Source organism: Camelus bactrianus, chromosome 27, assembly GCF_048773025.1.
Source record: "Camelus bactrianus isolate YW-2024 breed Bactrian camel chromosome 27, ASM4877302v1, whole genome shotgun sequence".
NCBI lineage: Eukaryota > Metazoa > Chordata > Mammalia > Artiodactyla > Camelidae > Camelus > Camelus bactrianus.
In genome coordinates, this window is record NC_133565.1 from 31886456 (window position 1) to 31906553 (window position 20098).

The following is a 20098-nucleotide window of genomic DNA, read 5'->3' on the forward strand; positions in this document are numbered from 1 at the left end:
TGTCCCATTAATCTAACATCAATAATTGGTAAAACAATGCTATGCTGCTAATGAAAAATTCTCAAAGGTGACAAAATCTCAAACAAGAAGCACCATGTATATATTTAGAAGAAATCAAAGAAAACCAATCTGACTTCTTTGTGGTTATTAACTTAGAAACAAGAGAAGAGAAAATAAAGACTATAATATATTTTAATTCTAATAAAAGCTTTTAAAGCCTCACTAACCCTAATTCAAAACAACCATGTAAATTAGCTTGGCTATTAGAGCTACCATATTAGCACTACCATAATTACAAATTAGCATTGGTAATTAGCACTACCATTAGCAATACCATATTCATATTAGCACATACCATATGACTTTAGACAGAGAATGTATACAAAGGATAGTTTAGTAATAGTAACAGTAGTGACCATGTATTCACTATAGCAGACAGAAAGCAAGGTGATTTACATAGATCGTTAATTTTCACAACCATCTTGCAAGGCAGATAATCATCCCTACCTTGTTGATGATGAATCTAGAAATTATCTTGCTAAGGGCAGCTAGTAAGCAGCAGAGGAAAGATTCAAACCACTGCTCCACTGGCCCTGTGCTGGCTGTTATACTCACTGCCTGGCCAGACAGACTCAATGGAATTAAAGTAAGCCAACTTAGCACTGAAATTCCATAGTGTATTAGCTGTCCTAAAGGGATGAAGTTAAGACTATGATCCACTATCCCAACAGCTGTGACCATCTGAATATCTAAGGAAAAGAATAAAACTTAGTAATTACATTCGTGACCCTGATTTGGGAAATCAAAGATGTTGCCAGTCAGCTTAAAAGTTGTCACAAAATTCTATTTTCATTAAGCTCACTTTGATCTAAATAAAATAAAATAATTAAAAATAAGTTTTAAAAAATTACTAAACACTTAAATGTACAAGTAGCAGAATGCTGAGGAAGGGGAAATATGAAATAAGAGAATGTAAATTTTATACTGTTAGAATCTTCTATGAAGAAGTTCTAAATGGGATATAGGCATTCATGACAGAGAATCAAAGAGCTAAGATCCACTGTCATTATAAAACAAAACATGAATTTCGATAAGGACAGATATAAGTTAAAATAGATGGGATGATGAGAAATAAATTGAGTCTGACTGAAAGACAAGTACTGAAAATAACCTTTTTCCAGTTTTGTGAACACATAACAAATTGAGAAGAAAATTTACTGTTAGGTTTTAAAAGGCAGTTATCTTGAATCTCTCTCTTCTCCAAAAAAATGACCCTAAATAAATCAATATGTAAAAAGTCCCTACATACCTAACAAAAGTGCACCACAAATGTCTGATGAACAGTAAATGGTTTGCCTAAATGAAGATGAAAAGTGAAAATGGAGACAAAAAGGAAAACTAAGGGAGAAGAACTGACCTTTCTCCAAATTCCTTCTCATATAAGTAGTACGTGCTCTTAAGGCTCTTTACTAAGAACAAACTACTTCAGAATACAACTTCCCTGGGAGAAATCTCCTTATACTGTGCCCTAAGAAACATCACCTCTCTCCTGAGAGACCTTACATCCAAATGATATCTTCCCTTCTTATCCGGAATAGTCCCTTTCTGGATTTATTTTCAATCCCTGTACATCCCAGAGCATACTCCTGAGGACCAACCTTTCTGTTTCTACTGGTTTTCTGAATCAAGTATTAACCTTTAATCAGCATAAATGAAAATTTTTAAGTTTTTTTTTTTGACACAGAGGAACCCTGGTGCAACAAGGATACCTTATATAATGCAAATACAATCTGAATTTTGAAAAGCACAGGCATCCTTCAGAGATGAAGCCATCTGAAAAGAAGTGTTTTCAAAAGACTTTGATACATGAGTTATTTTCTACCTTTATTTTAAAGAAACCCCACCTTTAACAAAAACTGTTATTATTTACTAATCTTTCACCTTGTTTGTGAATGCCTGGAATAAACTCCCACATCTTACTTATCACCTGCTGATTCAAAAATCACCTTAGAACCCAACTCCTTGGTTGACCTAATAAAACTTGCTGAGCTTGCACACATAAAGACTGTACGTGGCATATTTTTCCTAGCACACTAATACCTATGGTTGGACAAGCTGAGACCAAGGGTGACTGCCCTCTCCCCATTATACCAAATAACTAGCCTATAATTTGAATATGCTATTATTTTACATATGAGTTTAAAAAGAAAAACTTGCCTGCCTGTCATATTTTCTGAAACTATGAACTTCTAAGGACTGCACTGATTCTGTATAACAACACCACACACATATTGCAAAATTTTGTAGATCTTATTATACTTTTGAAAAGGTCAGCTACCTAACAGTTTTAGGAAGCATCTCATTTCTTCTTTTTTTTTTTAACATTTTTTATTGATTTATAATCATTTTACAATGTTGTGTCAAATTCCAGTGTAGAGCACAATTTTTCAGTTATACATGAACATACATACATTCATTGTCACATTCCTTTCTCTGTGAGCTACCATAAGATCTTGTGTATATTTCCCTATGCTATACAGTATAATCTTGTTTATCTTTTCTACAATTTTGAAATCCGGTCTATCCCTTCCCACCCTCTGCCCCCTTGGCAACCACAAGTTTGTAGTCTATGTCTATGAGTCTATTTCTGTTTTGTATTTATGCTTTGTTATTTTGTTTTTGTTTTTGTTTTTGTTTTTTAGATTCCACATATGAATGATCTCATTTGGTATTTTTCTTTCTCTTTCTGGCTTACTTCACTTAGAATGACATTCTCCAGGAGCATCCATGTTGCTGCAAATGGCATTATGTTGTCGGTTTTTATGGCTGAATAGTATTCCATTGTATAAATATACCACAGGAAGCATCTCATTTCTTTAGCAAACTAATAAAAGATGATCTCTCTGTCTTTGACATATATGGACAGTGTAAGTTATTAAGCAAAGGCTAAATGAAATGATGTAAAGAAATTCTTGCTTCTTGTAGAGTATGAAATTCAGTAGTCCAACCAACAGGAATCTTGCTATTTCAAGCTATTACTTACCTTACAAATCGTATTTAATTAAGGTTACAGTATATAGGGTTTAATTATAGTTTGCTATTTACTGTATTTTAAAGTTATTGGAAAATAATAAAATCTTACCCTTTGCTGATACTCTAAACACATTTTTAACTGCACTGTGTGGTATAAATTTATAACAGTAACATTTTATGTTTTAGTGGCTTTTGGGATGCCAATATCATTGCATACTTATTTGTTAAAATAAATGAATCCTTTAAAAAATCACACTGCCAGTTCTCCTTGGCCCCAGAAAATAGACATGTCAGAAACTTGACTGGAAAGCAAATAAATCAAGATACATTTGATATGCTATTAAATGATCCTGAAGACCAAATCTGGTCAAACTACAAAAGGACTCTCAATCTCTGCTACCAAGGAGAATTCTGTTAATTCATTCGCATACCATTCATAGAAAAGAGGTCATCAACATGTCCTTAGACAAGCAAAATATATCTGCTGAGATGGACTGTGTGTAAGTGTAAGGATTTTGCTTTTCTTCGCCTCATCTTTCCTTGATCTGCAAGAAACTATAGCCCAGCAGAGGCTGTCTTTAATTGATTTGTCTCTAAAGAGATAACTGTTTAAACAGCCTGATCAAAAAGCATTGCAGCCCTCTCCATTGGGTTACAAGTTATACTGGCAATGAATTAACTGTGTTCAGTTAGATAACAGCAAAGAAGAAGAAGGCAACCTGCAATAGTGCTGAGAATACAAGGTAATGTGAACATTTTCCCCAAAGAAATAAAAGTATTTCAAATGTAAACTCAAAGATCAGTGAGGCCCTTTGAAAGAGGGTCTAGAGGCTTTTATGAAGGGAAAGTTTTCCATTTACAGTAGTACTTGCCCAGGAGACATCAAAACAAAATGCTGGTCACTACAACGGGGCCTGTTTTAACGAATCACGTACAGATCTACAAACTCATTCCATCCTATGCAAAAAGCTAGTTTTCAATCCTCAGTTAGAACAACTACCATTCCTGTTCTTTCTAGTACTAAAAAAAACCCAGACTTATCTTCCTTGACAATTACTAAATGAATGTATTATATTTCCTTGCCTGGCAGTTGAATAAACTCAGCTTCGTTTTATTTTGTTTGGTTTTGTTTTTTAGCCCCAGTGGCCTTTGTTTTATTTTTTGACACACTGACTGTTTAAGGATACTCTGTGCCTTTCCTCCACCAAAAGCAGATCAGAACTGGCTGAGGAGTTGGTGCTGGTCAACAGCACGGTCTGCCCTCTCAATCAGTAATACAGGCTGGTGCGCCTGAAAAGCTGCCCAACAATGAGAGTCACCACTTCACCAAAACAGCAATGCTGTGAATAATAACTGAAAGTGCTAGTAAGCAAGGTGTTGGAAGGTAGGACATAACTGACTTTTAAAGACAAACTTCCTTTTTATCCTCTTTCTGTTTATCGTGTACATAGTCCAACTGTCCAAGAGAGAAGAGAAAATCAATTATTAACAGTTGATTGTCCCTCAAAAACAGGCATCCCCCTACTACTACAAATAGCAGATAGATAGGTGTGTTGCTGGAAACCCTGGAACCCCACATTCACCAGCCCAAGACTACCTACCTTTAATCACACAGCCTTCTATGAGGGACTTATGCCTTAGGTAATTTCAGAGTGAAGGATATTTGCTAATTAAAAAAAAAGTTTTATTTAGATAATACAAACTAATAATATGATTTGTTTTATTGAGTCAGACTCAATTCCCCAGCACATCCCAAGGTTTTCTCTCTCCATTCACAGAGAATATTACAGAGATTCTATGGAACTCAGAAAAAAAAAAATGGTACTGTGGATTTTTAAGTTAAGGGAATAACACAATTAAAATCGTGTTTTAAGAAGATTAATAACATAACAAGCTAATATGGAACTGCAGCTGGGAGATAATGGAAGCAAACAAACCAACTCAACATGAGATAACTGGTCCATACAGAATAAGACAATGGCTGTTGGAACAATAAAGGAGAACTGAACCTGACGTAATCAACAAACCTCGCTTTCTATTACAAGTTCAGTTCATCCTGGGAATAAGGTAGATGCAAGTTATTATTTTCTTAATTTGTAAGAAGAAAGGGAATCTTAAGAGTTCACTTGTGAGATCCTAAGGTCTTCATTTTCCACCCAAGTTACAGAGTGCCTAAAATCCAACCACCAGGAAATCATTCTTTTCAACTACAACATGCTATTGTCCTGACATTTTCTGCCAAAATACCCTAGAAGGAATAATCTCATAAGTACTCATTTAGCCATTATTGATGCTTTCATGGCAATTAGCTTGCCTGCCTGCTTTCTCCACATGCACCCACCTCCATCCCCACTCCCTTCTTCATAAAAAGGACCAGAGCAAAAGCAAGGGTCCAAGAACCTAATTTTATCTGACCTGGATGTGAGACTAAAAGAGATTAGATGTTTTGCCAAAATTAGTAATGAAATCAGAATCAGAGCTAGTTTTAAACTCCTAACCTCAGAGCTTTAAGATAACCTCCATATTTTCTCTGCCCTTGGTTATTCAAAAAAAAAAAAAACTTCCTAATGTAATAACAACAAAAAAAAATCAGAGTTTTCAATCTACAGTCTACCCTCCTCTTTGTTGTTGTTGTTGTTTTAACACATCAGTGGGGCAAGAGTGGTAATACACATAGCTAATAAATCAAGGAGGATATGAATTTAAGCTTCCTTCAGGGACTCCCTGCCACAGTCAAGGCAAAGTTATTGCCTAGTAAATAAAGTCCTTAATATTTGAAACCCAACAATCCTTTTCAACCTCATCCTTCACCACACCACTTTCCACTTCCTCATTTACCACCATACATACTGAATGAATACAGATCCCCAGTGTTTAACGTCTTCCCACACCTCCATGCCTTAGCTCATTCCACTTTTCTTCATAGAACACTTTTTCCTTGCCTGCGTGACTATGTTAAGTTCATGCTCTTCTCTTAGAAATAACTTCCTAACATCCCTCCTCTTGGACCCTGAAACACATTCTTCCCTAACCCACATCAAGTCTGAATTAGGCTCCCTTCTTTATGCACATCTCTGTCAAACTTCTCAGAGGGCATTTCAATTCCCAAACTATTGAATGTCTGCCACATTATAGTTACTAAAATAATCATTAGTTTCCAGTTCTGTGTTCATTCTACAGGTCCGTATTCAATCTACTTCCCATCATCATGTACAACTGAGGTTTTTTCAACCCTTCTTGTATTTTGATTTTTTGTCTAAGAAACCTCAGTATTCTTCCTACTAATCTGACAGTTTCAAGCACATTTAGAATGTGGCTACTAGCTTCTTAAAAGGGAATACAACTGAGATTAAATACACATGTAAGTTTTTCTATATAGGGCTTGATGGATTAATCTGACCAAAAAGTGAACTCTTAAGAATATTCACGTTACTTTAAAAAAAGAAATTCACTAAAAATGTTCTCTGTATCAATTTGGAAAATGTATTCATACAACAGCCTTGGAATGATCAGAAAGTTGAAATATGAAGTTACTTTCTATCATTATTTTGAATAGAGAATGACATCCACACCACAATGGAAAATATCTGCCTTGAGAATAAACATCAGAGTTAAAACTTGCAACACCTGATTCCATGTTCCCTTGATCTTTTTAGGTAGGATAACTGTTAAAGGATAGATCAAAATCTGATAGCCACACTCTTCAGAACCCTGTTCAAAACTTTCCTACTAGGGATTCAGATGGGGGGCTGCATGACATCCTGATGCCATTAGTGTAAAACAAACAAACAGAAGCTTCAAGCAAAACACTGTCCAAAATGACACCCAGCTACAGCCTGAAACGTGATAAACTCCAAATCTGTGGCAACCCCATAAACAACACAGCTTTTATACTAACACTATGGTGAGGGCTTTACCAAACCAATAGTTCTAATAAAAACACAAAATGTGATCTAAGATAAAATACTCCCACGGGTGTCGCTTTGTTGTTCAGTATGACTTTGGTCAATCTATTTTTAACTATTCTGTGTACTTACTAAGGTCTAAAACATCATAGTTGTAAAGTTGCTATTTTTAAATGTTTTCTAAGACATTTGGTATACCGTAAGTCCATTACTCCTGCTCTAAAACAGAATTACTACTCACTCAAGGGAACATACTTAGAATTAAACACTGTAAAATATAGATCACAAAAATATTAGTCAGCTTGAATCAGAAGGTTAAATTCATAAATAAAATAATTTCTCATACTAATTCATACTAATTGTAATACAATGGGAATTCCTTTGTTTACTTGAAGGGGGGTATGGAATGTAGAAAATAATTAGGTATTCTAACAATCAAAGTGAAAGAAAATATACCCTAACTATATTTGAAATTTAGTACAAAAAAAAAAAAAAAAACCCCAAGCTCACAAAGTAGTAGACGTTTGCCCTTCACCTTCCCTCGTCCCTGCCGCCAGCTGCCTGTGTTAGATGTTCTCGTGCAGAGGAAATAGCAACAATGCCACTTTCCTTCCAAATGCAATCAGGCTCTGGCAAACTTAAATCAGTATATCAGTTAAAAATAGAAACTTGACCCAAAATGTGTTTGGCAAATAACTAAAGTAGTGAGTATTTCTCCTCTATAGAATGGTATTGAATTTTCCATTTATCATTTTTAAATATACAAAGGAAACTAAAAATCTGCATGTGTAGATGAACAGGTAATAGCTTCCAAATTAATAATACATTATGCAGGACTTTTGTAAGTATTCACTGAGAGCAAAATTACATCATTTTGGAAAGAGAACTCCTATGAGATCAGTCCTTTGTAGCTATAATATTTCAAAACACTGTTTTTAATTTTTATATGAACACTATTGTGATTCCTTTATAAGTTAGCAGCCAACTTTGCCAGAAGCTTAAACTGTTTTCATCAAACAAGTCATCTTCACTGGACCCTCCACCAGATCCATTTAAGAGCCTTAAACTAGGCCTACTTAAAGTTTTACTAAAACATAGTCATGCCCATATGGTTATGTATTGCCATAGCTACTCGTGCTCTACAAAGGCAGAGTTGAGTAGGGACAACATAAACTATGACAGAGGTCACATGGCCTGCAAAACCTACAACATCTACTGTCTGGCCCTTCACAGAAAAAAACTACTTATGCCAGAACTTTTTCAAAATAAACTGGATAAAATTACCTCACCATTATCGCCACTGTTCACCAATCTATGAAATGAAGGTGACAAGAGTGCTTACAGAACTTCCTAGAGCTTCTTAAATGCAACTAACTTCTTAATATTTATACCACTTGGAACCCAGTTATAAGATACTATTCTGAAATACTGAATAAAGCAGAAATGACTCTTAACTCAGATGAAGCTAAAATCTTCTCAGACTCAAAATGCAAACTGTCTACACCCAGCACCACCCTAATTACTATTACTCAGCATTAAGTATGGTATTGTCACAGGAGGCTGAGTAATGACAGAAGTCTGTTTGTGTGCCATTATTTCTGTTAAAGAGTTTTCAAGGGAAAAAGAAAAAACAAAAGTGGCTACAGGTGGTTAAAACAAGTGCACTTTAAAGTTTTGTTAATAGAAAATAATCAGTGTTAAATTTTCAACGATGCTATTTCACTGTGAAGCCATTTTTAAGTTATCAAGTGAAAAATCCAACAGCTAAACCCCAGGTTGAAGTGTCAGATACTTAGATGTTCAATAAATAGCTGCTGAATATAGGAAGAGTTATGTGGATGCTCAGATTATTACCTTCATTCACTGCAATTATTTTTGTGCGTTACAGTTAAGGATGTAGACCTAGCAAAGGACTCTCCCAAACCAGTCCAAGTACTCCCCAAGACCTCTGTCATAGGAACGTTATCTGAGACTGGGTGCTGATACGGCCTCAGTCTGCAGAGGGGATAATCAGTCAATCAATCAATAAAATCACACTGTAAGAAAATAATTCACAGAAAACCCAGAGGTCTGAAAGGCACATTTACAAAAAGAGAGGGAGAGGCAGTCACATCACCTTATTCTGGTGATAGGAGAGGCATTCAGGTGCTACCTGAGCCTCTGGTCTCACCAACTGCCTTCTGAAGTCAAAGCCCAGCAAGTAATTAACAGCATTTAGAATTTCTAAAAGACTGGGCTTAGAGCAGTATATATAAATAAAGAAGGAGTCTGGGTTTTGGAATGAGTCAGAAAGAAAGTTTGAATCAGAACTCCAGCACCTATTTCCTCACCTATTTCCTATGTGATGCAAGTTATTTAACCTCTCTGAGACTCAGTGTCTCATGAGGATAATGATGGTACTACTTTCATAGGATTATTACGATGATTAAAGGAGATGTAGGAGGGCCTGAGCCCTGGAATGTAAAAGCAATTAATACATAATAGCAGCTAAACATATATAGAAACATAGGCCAGGCATATATTCATCAGCAAACCTATAAGGCAGGTGCTATTATTAAAACTTGCTCAAGGTCACAAGATGAGCAAAAGGCAGAATCAGATATGGATCCAGGAAGTATGGATCTCAACGACCTCATTACCCTGCACTTACTATTAGAATGAGCATCCCAGATAGTCCATTAGAATGGCTTTATGTAAAACAAGGTATTTGAAGTCCTTCTACATCAACATTTGAATTATAACAGGTTTCTAGTTTGGGAACAATCCTGCTCTGTTGCTAAAATGTTGTTGATAGCACAAAGCTAACACTATGGTCAAAATTCAGTATCTGTGTAGGTCAGAAAAAAGAAAATTGCCAAAACTCCAGAACATTTAGGCTGGCTTTGAGAGAACAGAAAAGCCTACAGGACAAATACCTCCTCTCCAAGAAAACAGCTCAAAAGGGATTTGAGTGGCACCACAAAATCAGAGACTCAGAGCTGGCAGGTCTTCAGTTAAACTCTTATTCTACAGAGTGGAAACCAAAGACAAGAGAGAAGTGTGGTTTTCCTCATGTCCCACAGCTAGTCATCCGACATGTCCGATCATTTGCAGGAAGACTTTTGCACTACACCACGTGGTCTAGATTCCTACTGCAAACTCAGTGCCTCGTTAATGTAATACCTCAACTGAAAACTAATGTGTAGATTGTCACACAATATAAATATACAGGAAGTCAGCAGATGGAGAGGGAATCTTTTACCAACAATCTTTAAAGAGTCTATCTGAACAAGAGATTCTCAACTTGACCCTGAACAAACTACAGACATAGAAATTAGTAAACATTCCTAATGCTCTTCTGAACCGCTGCAGTGTTCTCAACATAGATCGTCTCCAAAATTTATCTCCCCCCTTTTAGTACTATTCCCCGTAAGAAAACTGCCATTAAGGCCTGATTATATTCCTGATAATCTTTCCTACAAAAACAATGCCCCCTTAAATTAGTAAATTATAAAATTCATTTTTCTTGAAAACAAAAATACATTAACACACTTTAAAAATGATCATATACTCACTCAGATGATTGGACGTTCACTGCCCAGGTGTAAATATAATTAGCTTACCTGAAAAAAAAATTTTGTAAAGTAGAAATTCCTTCATAGTAGGCTGTACAATTTGTCTTCAAACATATCTTACCTTTGGTTTAAGACAAAACATGAATTTGCTGTTCAAATTCAAAACAATCACATAAGGAAAGTGATTTTATCACTATTAACAGGTAATGCTTTCAGTCCCTCTATGCCAGTCCTGACTCATGCCAATGCCTATGGTACCCTCCTTTAGCAGAACTGAAACTTAAGGTTCCAATAGGGAGCTAACTCTCCAGTGACATATTCTAGCAGCAAAACTAAGGTTAAATAACTAAAATTAGGAAAAAAAGAAAGGCACTACCCAGGAAGATGTCTTTCCAAAATTACTTAGAAAACCTTATGGGAACTCTCAAAAAATAAGAAATAATTATCTTTTCCTCGATAGCGAAAAAAGGTTAAAAAATTCAACTAGTGATGATTAAGAGAAAGGGATAAACTATACATTCCAAAAGGAGAACTACCAGACTTGGCAAGATACAAAGATAAGGAGTCGATGAATCAAAAGTGAGCTCAGTATTTTGGTGCCTGGGCAGCTATGCCGATGAGGACCTCCCTGACAAACCCAGAAGCCAGGAAAGAGCTTGATGGTGGGGAAGAGAGGTAAGACCAGTTTATCCTGTGGAAATGAATGCTAGCAAGTAGGTATATATTTAGTACATCTTAAGTATATGCAGCTGGATATATGTAAATTGAAGATGCATAATTTGAGCCTCTCGTAGGTAGGGGTTTAAACACATGAAAATGTTAAATAACTAACATGGGTCTCTTGAGTAAAAGCTAAAACCTCAGAGTTACAGAGCTGACAAGCTAACATACAGCTAATGAAATTCACTTCTGAACCCTTAGTGTATTACAAACACCTCCTCAGAGTTGCAGTGGTTATTCAGTTCACCTCCTTGCTTCCTGCTTAAACAAATTTCAAATAAAAGAAGCTTCACTCTGGGATCTCATTTCTAGAAAGATATAATTTAATACTATGGCAACAAACTCCAGAATGCTTATCTGGATCTTCTCTCCCTGAATCAAAGATTATTTGCAATTATATTTCTCTGAACCCTATCTACATTAAACCCCCACTTAGCCCATATCTTTAACACTTTATCTTGATCATTTTTCTATTAAGTATACATAACATTTCTATTTCTATATTTTCCTCTCCACTGATACTATTTTCACCCTCTCTTCTAGATATATTTTAAGTTTTAATTCTGAATCTTGAAGTTAAAATACAACACTAGCAAAAATAAATCCTCCATCAGACAGGACAACTGCCTTCTAAGAATTACTTCAATACCGGACGTGCTTGAATGATATTTTCTGCTTCCCACCCCATCTTTTACAGTTGGTCCACATTTATCAGTTTAACCTTCTCTACACCTTCTTTCTACCTATTTACTTTCTTTTGCCTGTTCTATTTATTTAGCCGTATCATTTATAAGTTTCTCTCTGGATGCTAGAATTCAACTTTCTAATTTTGAAGGGAAAAAATCTGTGGAGTGAATCAACTGTCACTAAACAGCTGTGCAATCTCAGGTAAACTGTTAAATCTTTCTGAGCCTCCCTTTTCTTATCTGTAAATGGGAGATGATACCCTGTATCATGCAGGTTTTTTCCAAATTAAAGGAAAAGAAATGTAACAAATCTAGGATAAGTGGTAAACGGTATTTAATAAACTGGTAGTTATACACAAAAATTTGTATGTTATAATCACAGTAATTATCTCATAGGCCATTTTAGAACTTTGCTACCAAAAGCACTGAAGGTACTTCCTAATTCTGGCCTCAATTCAAATTCTATTCAGTAATTATATTACTGCAATTATAATGGAGAAGTAATCAAAAGGAGTATATAATGGAAATCTGGGCTACAACATCTGGGCAGAAAGAAGCTGGAACACAGGACAAGGAAAGCCAGCTCTCCAGGTTTCCTGTGTTCCAGCATCCCTGCACAGCCTTGAAGGCAGGAAAATCTTGAATGCAAAGAAAGGTTACAGTACATGTCAAGCAGAGGGCCACTACATTTCATTTAGCCTCCCGGTTCCAAGCTTGGCAGAGCTGGGAATCAAAATCATGTAATTGTGAAAATGTTAAACATCCAATAACACAAGTTATGTGTTGACAGTAAGAGACCTAATATTTCAGCAGTCAGAGCTATTTGGGTATCTGTGTGGGAAGTGGAGCATCATATTCACTCAACTGTATAAGCTAAAGCAGGAGGGAGATAGAAGAATGGGTTACATCCCGTTGTAGCAATTCTAAAACTTTCAAATATTAAAAATCATGACACTGTCAAATTGAGCATGGACAGCTTTGGGGATAATCAGAGCTCTCCAGATCAAAGGTTCTCTACCTGTTTCCCACCTTACACGTGATGATGAATGAGGGCATTAGAAGCTGATGTTGTGTGCCATCATACGCACAAAACAGCTCCATGGGCCTCCACACACCACACATCTACATGAGATTCTCAGAACATCAGCTGTACCTCTGTGCCTTCTCACCCTTCTCAAGAAGGCACATTCGAATGAAAATGAGTAAAAGAGGTATGAATTCACTTTGCATCAAATTAGTAAATGCTAATATTTATTAAACAGTGGTACTATATACCAGGCATGTTCTAAGCCCTTTGCCTATATTAATCCTCAAATGGCATTATAAATTAGGTACTCTTTCATTCCGATTCTATGGATGAAGTAACTGAGATACAAAACAAGTAATTTACTGAAGATCACACATAAGAGAAATGACAGTGTCAAGATTCCAACAAGGAGGTCTGCTTGCAGATCCTCAGCTCTTAAACACAAAAATAAACTCCGTCACGACTGTGCTGGGAAATCACCTATTCAACAGGTGCCCTGGGGAATTCCAGAAACTCTTTGCATGACGCCACAGCCAAGATATAAGAACTTCTGTCTCTGCAGGATATATCTAAAAGGCTGGTTCCCTAAAATCCTCCACCAGAATTTAGTTTCATGTCACAGGGACCTTGGATCCCAACCCCAAGGGCCCAGAAGACTTCACTTAGAGCCTCTCTCCTTATTCCTGGGTAAGCCAAGCAGCAGGAATCTTCTCAGTAGTCCAGCAAACAACACTCGCCGAGAGGCAGCCCAGCCCCATTGTGCTACTGCTGGGCTACGTGGAATCAACAAAGCTTCACATAAAGAACAGGAACACAACCCCTTGCTCTGAAACAAGATATGCGCATCAAAGATTCACTCAGTCTTCTGGGTAGGGCTGTTCACATATCTTTCATTCAATAATACTGCAAGTCTGCCATATGCCAGGCACTATTCTAAGTGCTGAAATACACCTGTGAGCAAGAGGTCCTACACTGTATTTCCCACTATATTTTAGTAGGAAAGGAACATGGGTCAATATGGACTTATCAAGGTCAACAACAAACACAAGAGGAACGGGGACGGGCATCACCCTAAATTCAGGATGGAAAAAAGATATGAGGAAAAGGGGCACTGCTTACTCAGAGTGGCATAATGCTGGGATCTTTTCAACGACAACATGAGAACACCAGGCCAAACTATTGTACTGCTGCCAAAGCTACTGCCAAATTAAAATGAAAAGCTCCATAGTTGGATGGCACTATTTCTGCCTCAGGCTAAGATAACAGTGGCCGCCTGCAAGTACTTCAAGGGAGAAAGGGAAAGGACAAAGGTACAGAAGTTTAGATCATTTATATCTTTTTAGAAACCCCTCCCAAAACAGGGAAATCACTAACGGAGGATCCTAAATCCTGCCACATCTTAACAACATTAGTATCAGTAGGAAGAAAAGGATAACAACAACAAAAGAACTGATCCTGGGCTGGACGTGGTTCACAGTCCCTCGCTCTGACAAAGCAGTTCATACCCAAGAAATCGAAAGAGAGAAGAAAGAACACCACACACATACTAAAAACTGGTTAATCACCTGTAAGTTCTCCAAAAATAACAATGCCAGAATGTGAAGCATGATGAAATTTTAGAGATACTTTAAACTCTAGGCTTACAGACTGTCTCAATCTCAGAACAGCCAAACTGACACCAAATCACAAAATTACGATCCAGCATACACCCCTATAATTGCACTTGCCATGTAACACTGACGTTCTCTTATTCTTGTACTCCCCTCTGGGCACTGAGAAGCAGGAAGGCCAAGACAGTACTTCATTCATTTCTGTACCTCCAGCATCTAGCATTAGGCCTGTCACAAAGCAGACACTCGAAAAATGCTTCTTCCTAAGCTGAACTAAAAGCAGCAATCATCCTCAATATGGAAATACTTTAAATAGAAACCACTGGTGGGAGACACACCAAAAACTACTCATCACAATTGTTCATTCTGAATGGCTTAGCCAAAGTTTACCTAAGTAAAAGGAACTTAGATCATGCTAATTCACCTGAGAAAACAGAAACACTACTTATAAAAGGAAGTGAAGCATAGCAAGAGAGCAAAATAACTCAAATTCCTGATAATTTATCAAAGAGCTTAAGTGCTCAGCATGACAGATGCATCAATACCAATGCAATTCAAGGTCAATCTCTGTAGCCTTAACTGCTGAATTATTTTCAACTCATAGACCAAAGACTGACAAGCTTCATATACACGACATTCATTCATTCACTCTTCCCCAGGTCTTTGTCACACCAGACACAATGGGAGGTGCAGAGGATCTAACATCAACAGGAAAATAAAGGGCTCCTACCTTCATGAATGTCCTTTCTTTCTGGTCACATTCATCAAAGATTTGTATCAATTAAACATAGCTGCTTTTATCCATCCTGTCTTGCTGCAGAAAAACTGTAATCATTTTTGTTTTCCCCAACTCCAAGTGCAAACTCAGTGATGCAACCATAACTTGGTTCCAATTGCATTAAATCATACACCTAGAAGAGTACAACACCATCTAGGCATTTTTTTAAGTTGAAATAATCCAACTACAGATTTCTGCTTCCTCCCACAGTTCTGATAAAGAGCTTAATGTGTCCTGCCTACTGACAAAACAAAATTGAAGAAACCACATGGTCTTAACCATTTCCAGATTAAAGGTGGCAAGTCTGTGCACAATGGGGTCTATTGCAAGAGCAATGTTCTCAATTTTTTAAAAAATGGAATAAACTTCAACTATGATAGCTCTATGCTAAGGAGTACTATGCAGCAGTTAAAGAAAGACACAGAACTATATTCACTGACATGAAAAGATATTCCACACTGGCAAAGAGGATAGAGTGCAGAACAAAGTATGCAATATATTAAAAACATAGAGACAAAATAAAACTATAGACACACACAGAATAAAAGATCTGGAAAGATATCAAGCTGACTGCAGTGATTACCTCCGGAGGTAAATAAACAGAGAGCTATGCAGGAGGAATTTGGCTCCTTTTTCTATATATTGCTTATACTGTTTGATTTCTTCTGAGATATTATTCATCTATTACTTGTTTAATTAAAAACATTGTTAAAGAAACTGTCTCTAAAACCAGGTAAATATCCAATAGTAGGCATTTGGTCCTTAACATTCCTACAGAAAAAAATTTTGTCTGAATAATCAGAATAACTGACACAGCATTTAGACCCAACAGACACATTATACAATAAATTGCAGGATCTTGGAAAATTTAAATCCTATAAAGAGTAAGTGAGAAGACAGAAATCTTATACTACTTTCAAAATGCATATTCTAAGCTACTGGAACTAGGCTAGATGCTATAAAAACCACTTTCATATGTACTTTGTAACTCATTTATTATAAATGTGTTAACGGTTCACAAACTGCAAGCTACTATCTCCAAAATAATCACCTTATAAATATGAGCAATTCTTTTTTTCTTTCCCAGAGAAAAGTTCTGTTATATGTACATACCATTTCCCTTCTTCTGAACAATTCAATTTGCTGACAACTCAAACAGTGGTTCAACTGTAGCACTAAACCTTAAGAACATACAGCCCTCTTGCTCTCTCAGTATTTTCCCAGAAATGATACCTAAGGATCAAAAATTGAAATATCACCATGACAGTCAATTTGCTCTATTCACAATATAGTTGTTAAGGGTATGAAAAGTATTTATGTAGCTAAAATCATTTTCCTTTTCTTCTGCTTCCTAAAAAACTCAACACAAAAGTTATAGCTCATGGCTCAACTACATTCCCAAATCAGCTAAGCACATATTTTTTTTATTTTCCTCAGATTATTATTCATTTCAACTTCATCAGTCAGACACGGACATCAAAGAACCAAAACTTAATGCAGAGCATATTGACAAATGCGTGAGCTACAGTTTGGTGGATATTAAATGTGCCAGTTTACTGTTCTAAGGAGCTTTTGATGATTTGGATTGGAATTTTTAAGGGCCTAATAAAAAAAATATTCAGAACTAGATCACAAGTAGTCACGAAATGAACTTCTTGCTTTAACCAGTATTATTAGTACTTTTTAAGCTAAGAATGAGCATATGCAAGATACATTAAGCAGAAGAATTAAAGAAAAAGGGTTAGATTTTGATCCTATTTCCCTTAGGCCTGAGCACAACACCAAACAGTAAAATTCAGAATGAAACAAACAAACAAAAAAAAAGCAGAGGACTTTTGGTAATAGAACAGTTTTAAAATGCGTATCTAGCCATCAGGGAGAAAGGATGAACAAGGGAAGAGGAAAGCAAGTTCCCTCTTCCCTGCCTTTAATTGAAGCCGATCATTTCATTTAGTCAGCAGGTCACTCGTTTCTCATTTGGCCAAGTCTACGCTGTCGCTGCACGTATCTTTTAGTAAATGTGTACCGTATTTCTTCACACCAAAAATTTTAGTATTTACTGTCATATGGAGAAAAAGATAAAAAAATCAAGTGTGATTTGGTTCTCTCTCTGTTACCAAATATCCAAACATACTTAAAGTTTTGGAGTGAAAGTAGAAGTGAGGGAATATAATGAAAACAGAAAACTGTGCCAACTACTCCCAGAGAGTATCATTTAGTTAACAGTGTCCCAGTTCACTGCCAACATGCAGCTGCTTCCTAAAGTTCCTCACTTCCCCCCAGGAAACAGTAAGGCATATGTCACACTGCACACGCTCTCTCATGCAGCTCGCTTACTTCATTCATGACAGATAAAAAGAAGCCACTTTATCAAAAAAAAAGTACCCTAAAAATTGGAAATACCCAAATTCTCAATTGCTGCAGATGACTCACTAAGTGTGCAGTTACCGAAACTCATAACTGATGCTAAAAAAAAAAGCTAATGTTTTTGTGAAGATCACTTTGAAATGCTGTTCTGGGTGAACATTATCTGCTCTTGCATTATGATTTTGTTTTACTTCCTCACTAATCACTGATGAAGTGCTGCAACCCTTGTAGAGGAAAAAGATGGGGCTTCTCCCATCAGTACAGAAGTAAGACAGCCATTCCTACTGGGCCTTTTTCTAGTTATTAGACCATATTCCAGTAATTTAAATATTGCTACTTTGCCTCCATAATTTTGGCGTCCAATGAGCTTGCATTTGTGTCTCAAGTAAGCTGATTTTTAAGCTGATAAAGACTGGGAACAGTAAAAATAGTCATGTCCATCTCACAATAAACAAAATTTTCAACTATTTACTCTTAACAGATGTAAAGATTTTAAGTGCTAGATATCTTTTAAAACAAGATAATTATAACCTATTTCAGAGATATACATAATTACAGACACAATCTGATAAATAAAATATTAATAGTAAGGGAAAAAACCACAAGAGCCAATCCTATTCATTGACTATATGGGCAAATATTAATTATTATAGTTCTCATATTTCTGTAAAGAACTTAAATAAGAAAAAGCAGTACAAACCAAGTCCAGTAAACATAATAGCTCCCACGTGTAGTACTCTCAGTTTAGAAAGTTCCTTTACATACATATTCAGCCTTTGAAGTCAGTATTTACTGGGTGTCAGCGTGTCAGACCCTACATTAAATACTGGAGACATAAAGATGAGTAAGATATGTCCCTTTAGTCTCCATTCATCCCTTTGATAATCAAAATCATATTAAGAAAAAAGAGCAGGATTATCTCCATCTTACACAACAAAATAAAGCTTAGAGATGTGAAGAAATTTTTTTCACATGATCACAAACTAAATTAAAAGCAAAGCTTGTTTAATATTCTTCTATTTTATACTATACATTTAGTTTATATCACTAACCCTAGGGATGTTCCTGATCATGCCACACCTTTTTTTATCATGCTACAAATTCATTTTAAAAAGAAGATAATTATTTTAACTGATATTGGTTCTTAAGAGTAATTATAAAGATTGACAAATGTATGTGCATGTGTGTATATATACATATACAGACATATAATTTATATATGGATATGTGTATATGTGTTTGTTACTCATTTCATAAAGGTATTCTCTACAGATAAATTTATTTCTCCTCAGGTCTTGAACTCTTACAAACTCTTCATTATCCAAAATCCTTGAAATATGGAATTGATCTTATTGACTATCTGAGAATTACTACAAGTAATATACCCAGTAAACCTTTAGACAACTACAAATTTAATATTATTGTGTAACATGAAGATCCATAAATATGTGAATATGTAATTTCATTGAAGTATTAAAATATTTCATAAGACACCAAAATGAGGGCTCAACATCCATGGTGCAACTTAGCTTTGCTATTTTCTTCTCTTTATGCCTGCCTCCAGAGTACCTGCAAAGTCCTATTTTACTGCATCTTACAGGGAAATTATATGCTCCAGGACTGTGCTCAGATTAGCCACATGTGGCTATGGAGCACCTGAAATATGGCTAGTCTGAACTGAGATGTGCTATACGTGGAAAATATACACTAGATTTTGAAGACTTAGTAAGAAAAGAAAAAGACTATAAAACAGCTCAGTAATTTTGTATATTGAGTATATGTCACAATGCTAATATTTCAGTTATACTGGATTAAATGAAATGTACCATTAAAATTAATTTCACCTATTTTCTTTGTACTTTTAAAAATGTGGCTACTATAAAATTTGGAATGACATATGTTGCATGTATCATTTCTGTTGGACAGCACTGCTTTAAGAAATGCCCACGAGATCTGAGGTATATTCTTTTAGACTATCAAGGGCCTATTCAGCTAGTATATCCTGTATTATTGCCAGTTCTCAGTCTATCAGAAAGTAAACATGGAGTGGGGAAGAAGGATTTTTCTGATACAGGACAATGTCCACAGTATATTATCAGAAAAAAAGCAGGATATGAGTTTATTAAAAAGTGGAGCTGCTTCAAATATGCATTTAAGTTATTCAAACTTAGTTTAGCAATATGAAAAAGAGAAACATACAAATTCCTCTAAACGAAAAGCACCTCCTGGTTAGCATGCAATAGCCATGCCCACCAACACCCTGCAGCAGCTGCTGCCAGGCCACATGGCAGGTCCAAGAGCCAGGCATGCTCACCAGTACCTGTCAGCACCAACAGGAGGGTGCATGCAGCCCACACAGGGGACAACCCTGAGAACCTAGCTCTGATGGCCAGGTGGCTTTTCTTCTAAGTTCAGGAA

General features: G+C 36.1%; 1 protein-coding gene across 9 annotated transcripts in view; it reads right to left on the bottom strand.

Annotated features, from left to right (window-relative positions):
* PEAK1 (pseudopodium enriched atypical kinase 1) overlaps positions 1-20098 on the bottom strand; it is a 204727-nt gene that overhangs the window by 171229 nt on the left and 13400 nt on the right. The window contains exon 1 of one of the 9 annotated variants that reach the window (XM_074354016.1): positions 508-6946. The exons of the other annotated variants lie outside the window; for them this stretch is intronic. The gene's annotated coding sequence lies outside the window, so the exon portion shown is untranslated. Of the gene's footprint in view, positions 1-507; positions 6947-20098 lie in introns of those variants that run through there. 9 annotated transcript variants of the gene reach the window in all.